General features: G+C 33.1%; 1 protein-coding gene across 3 annotated transcripts in view; it reads right to left on the minus strand.

Moving 5' to 3' along the window:
• Positions 1-3277: 3277 nt before the first annotated feature.
• GRIA2 (glutamate ionotropic receptor AMPA type subunit 2) overlaps positions 3278-5431 on the minus strand; it is a 92651-nt gene continuing 90497 nt past the window's right edge. For all 3 annotated transcript variants that reach the window (XR_012628733.1, XM_074866605.1, XM_074866600.1), the window contains one exon: positions 3278-5431. This exon is cut by the window's right edge and continues 714 nt beyond it. The gene's annotated coding sequence lies outside the window, so the exon portion shown is untranslated.

Below are 5431 nucleotides of genomic sequence, written 5' to 3' on the forward strand. Positions count from 1 at the left end.
ACTTGTATTAGCTGCTAAGCTACTTAGTTCCAAATTTATGTAAATATTCTTCCAACAGTTTTGTGAAATTATTAAAAACAACAGTAACAAATACAAAAGCAAGCACCTGAGTAAAAATCAGGTAGCTTGTATTATTGTATCTTTAGTCATTGTGACAGTATAAAAAATATCTACTTGTTCAAAAACAGAAAAAAATATTTCTGTGAATATTCCACTATTTAGGAGTATGAGGTAACGCAAAATGTGTTTGTCACTTATGATGACACTCATAAGGAAACCAACTACTGAAAAATATTTTGTTATTTGTAAAGCATACTATTAAGTGAAGGAGCTATAGCTTGACCTATTTAATTTCATTTTTCTCTTAAATCAGAGAACATGGTGGTGAAGGGCAGGCAGCAACAGTACAACTTGAAAACTGAGTAAAAAGTTGTCATATAAAAGCCTCCAAGTATACTTTTCACAAGACGCTCTTGATGCTTCAGTAAAGCACATGCCAGAAGGACTCTGGGCTGTTCTCTTCTAAGAAACTAGTATGTGTACACTATTACAAACAGTAAATGACCCTGGAAACAGATTTTATTTTCCAATTTTAAGAACTGTTTACCATAAACTAAAACATAGAAGTATCATTTCAAAACTGCACTAACAGTGGGTTTTTAAAAGAAAAACACCCAGTTGTGAGTATATTTTCTATCCTTAGAAAAGAGGGATAAATCCTCTTTGGTGTTTCTTTTGGATAGTCCTTCAGGATTGAGGAGGGACAGAAGAATGACATAAAACTATCTCTGCGACTCAAATCTATTTCACCTTTGCCCACCTGCAAAGTGGAATTCTGTGCATGGAAAGATGAAAAAGAGGTAGTGTGGTCCTGCACAGCTCCTGGGACCCACTGGAACCCCTTTGTAACATTTTCCCCATCTCCAGATATGAACTAATTGAAGACAAGTTCAAGGGGCTAGTCTAGGCACTAATGTTGAGCAGCCCTTTTCTATTCTGTAAGATACATTTTCAAAATTAGGTTTGGGATCCTTAAAGCAAATAAAAACCATTTTAATTTAAATATATATTTTAAATCACAGTCTTCAGTTGGAAGACTAGCAGGAGTAAATGCTTTAACACAAATAGGTCAGTCTGGAAAAGTCAGCATTTTTTAAAAATGACAAATGAAATGTTAACTTTTTCTCTACACCTACAGCATGTAGTAATGGTCCTTTCCTGTTGAGTGAAAGTTGCAAGTGTATTGTGAGGAATAACTTTGGGCAAATGCTATGAAGTCATTCGCTAGACAACTCTGTGAAATTAAGTGTTTTTCTTTTAGGTGTAAAAAATTTTCTTACCACTGAGGTAAGTAAAGCACTGAGCTGTCTACAGAGGTAGCCAAATTTTCATTAGCAGTAGATGTACAGAGGAGACTGACAGAAGAACAGTGCAGTGAATGATGCCACTTGAATATCTTTCCCATCTTTATAATCAGTTTCTTTAGTAGAGACATATGCAATAAGCTACAATAAACATCTTTAATGACAGCCAAATCAATTTTAAAAAATTTATAATAAGCATTACATGCAGTAATTGCATTTCCTATCTGCCTACCAAACTAAAATGTATTAGAACTAACTGCATGTGGTGGGACAAGAGGGAAAGAAAGAAAGCACATCATGTAATCTGCCCTAATAATAAGATTAGGAACTGTGGAATGGCCTCAAGACATGTAAAAGCTGCAGGTGAGTTGGATCTGTAATTCTCAGAATTTTTGTATTGTATCTTACTACGTTCTATTTTTTCTTGCCACTTTTTTGCTAAGATCGTATTTTAAAGATTTCTTATTTTCAAATAATATCAAGTTAATAAATTTTATGTTAATGCACTATATGACTCTAACTAAAGTTTTGACCATCAAAGAGTTATACACTACTTTAAGGAAATATCTAAAAAAAAGATGCATTATGAATATGAATACAGCTACTTCAGGATACAAGGAGTTGAGACCCTATTAAATGAAAGTAGGAGTTAATTGAGACTCTGTTATGAAATTGTTATCACTTCAAGTTCCTGTAGGTCCCCAGACATTAAATGCAGACATGTTTATCAAACTTACTTCTTCGGGGAGAGAGGAAAGCTAGCATTCAAGACAGAAAAAGGAACAATTTCAGAGCGATTTGACCATTGATCTATTTGAAGCAGCCCCAAAGTTCAGAGTATTAGGAGTAGTATGAGCAGAAATTTCAGGAAGATCAATAGCAGGCATAGACTGAACGAAATTTGTCACATACATTTCCTAACTCTATCACATCTCACATAAGTAGATAGTACTATTATCTACAAAAATTGATGCTAGGGAAAATGTTCAAAGTTAAGTCCACAGTTAAGCCATTTGCTGAATTTTATTCTAAGTGCTTGATATAATTTGAACCTAATGAATCTCTCACAGCAGATTTTTGTGATCCCATGAGAGCTTAAATGAAAAGATTTAATAAACAATAAACTTTGGTACTGTGAAACAGGTCTGAGTAGCCTCTAGGGATATCATGCAGAACATCTGCTGATGATTCTATTTTGTTAGTGACCACTCTATTCATATAACTAACTGTACCAAATGATAGCTGAAATCATGTATTTGTATTTAAAAATGTAATTATTTGTGCACAGTAATTCATGCAAAGATATTGTCTACACCTATCAGCCAAAGAGGAGGCTGATACTCTGGAAACCCACTCTGTTAAAATGTGTAATACATTTAAATAAAAATGTCGAACCTTTCACATTGCAAACATCTTCAGACTCATTGGTTTGCTATAGCAAACACTTTGTTGTACTAGATCTCTAGCAGCGACACTACTTATACCTAAAATACTTGCCATTTCTCAGGTTCTTTCTCTGCTTTGGACACATCATCAATCTGTTGAAGTAAAAAAATACTGATTCAAGCTGACAATTTTTAAGTAGAGTTACTGAATAGATACTTAGCCTACTAGCATTATCATCCTATCACACTGCCATTATAACCACGTCAAGAAGGTTACATTTCAGAAATACAATTATACTGCTGGCAAGAAAGCCACATTATTTTGTTTAGCAATAATGCAAACTACAGTAAATCTACCATCGAGTGACAAGATGATTTGGGGAAAGATTTATATTCTCCTTGTAAAACTCTTTAAGGAAATTTAGTATCTGTGGGGACAAACAGGTTTGCTCTATGTAAAATCTTAGGAAAATATATTTATAATAAATAAGAAACCAGATTTCAATAATACTAAACAGACATTAAAGGTCTTTTGCCTTTTTTAAGAAGACTTTTTATGTATGATTGAAGTTTATACAACACTCCAGAAAAGCCATCATGTGTTAGATTGAAAAATAAAATCAGAAGCATTTTCTGTCATATAGGTATACATGAAAAAACGGGAACGTTAATGTCTTAGAAAGAGTATGTCCAGCTTTGTACCGTTACTCATTTAACAAAGCAGAAAATAAGATACTGTACTGTAAACAAAAAGCTACAGTAAAAGGACATTTTGAAATTTACACAAGTTTGAGTTCATAAACATTTTGGTTGCTCCATAACAGTTTTCATATAAAATGAATAAAAAACCCTTGGACAGCTTTCATCACTCTTGACTACTTTTCACTTAAATGCACACAGACATACTTTATATAGCAATATACTGATGTACTGTAACATGGATATTAAACTATGATTACTGATTTTTAACTGAGATGTGTATTATCCAATCAATATTATCTGTAATTGAAATACTCATACATTATGTATTCCCATCATGTTGTTAAGTATAAAAACATGAAAATATAACTTTACATTATTTCAGTTATATACATCAGTTCAGGCTTGACAAAGATTTTTTTACACTACGATTTTTAGAGGAATAAGCCCAGAGGTACAATAAATAGCTTTCCACTGTATACAGTAATGCAATTCTACTTTTTCAAAAAGTTTAGATTACCATATGGATATTATTTTAGTTTGGTCATTCTAGCATTGAACATTAAAAATCAGAATGCATTCCCCAACATTCCTGATGAGGAGTAATGCACAGAACACCTATGGATTACAGACGTGTCAAGAAATGGTTTAGTTTAATTAGGGGGAAGCTACTGGTAAGTTTGACATTGAAAACACTGTATATACCTCTCTTGCTGACCACACTGAGAGTATACACTGTGTTCACATGCTTGCAGAAACAAGCTCAGAGCTTCTACCACAAGAAGGGATTTCAAGTTTCTGATAAATGCTCTGTCTTCTCCAATGTTCAGCAAACATTTTACTTCAGCCTAAGAAATGGATTCCAACTAAAACTGCAAGTCATATTTCAAATTTTATTTAAGTCCAAAATAGAGATTTATCGATACTGCATGAGGCAATGTATCCACAATGCAGAAAAATGTAAGCTTTTCAACCAAATGTACAGAATCTTATCTACAGGGAAAGCTAGAGAAACATGATGTTGCTTTGATTTGCATTAGCATTTAAATTAATGTTATTGCACCCCTCCTAGGATTCCTTTTTGCTTTGTAAGTAGAGTTATCCTTTTTAAATACATATAATTAAAATGCATGGTAACTTCAGATAGCAAAGAAATATTCATAATCATTAAGATTCAGGAAAGTTTTTCTACTTTCATCAGTACAGACTTGCATCTAATTCGAGTTATTATCAATCTTAATTCAAAAAGACATTGCCAAGGTTTTGGTTTTTTTCATAACAAAGAACATTACCAGCTACTGCTTAGAATTACCTTTTAACACTTTGAAAACTGCTTCCTTAAAGGAACAATTTGAGAACTGCGTTTGTTTCATACTTTAAAAAAATATTTAACACTATTTTACTGCTTGTCATTTATCAATTTTTACTGATAGTCTTCCCTCTCTGTACACGTATTTATGAACGCAATTGTACAAAAGTAGAGATAGATATGAACCAAATCTTTGGATCATAAGTCCCTGCTCGTCAGAGTTAAGAGGAGCTCTAAATCTGCACCTATCTGACTCCTCATGTGCTGGTATCAAGTACCACTCCAACCCTGAACAACCTTGATCTTCAGAGTTCAACACGCATATCTGAGCATCACAGCTTGGGCTCATCTGTAGAAAAAAACCTGTTGAACAGATTCAAGTGAGCTGGGGTGGCGACACTGCCAAAAACTAAAACACTGACCGAACCTTGACAGTGTCCTTTTAGATTTCAGGCTCTTTATAACCCAACTGTAGCTAGTAAAATTAATGGAACACTTGCAAATAAAACCATAGAAAAAAGTTTATTTCAAATGTCAAGCATTGCCAAGTAATTTTATATTAACACCAAATGTTAAAGAATAGGATATACAGCAAAGTTTTAATAACAATATTAAATTACAAGATTTGAACCTTTTAATTATTATTTCTTCTCTTCTCAACATTACATATTTGG

This window comes from Strix uralensis, chromosome 4 (assembly GCF_047716275.1).
Source record: "Strix uralensis isolate ZFMK-TIS-50842 chromosome 4, bStrUra1, whole genome shotgun sequence".
NCBI lineage: Eukaryota > Metazoa > Chordata > Aves > Strigiformes > Strigidae > Strix > Strix uralensis.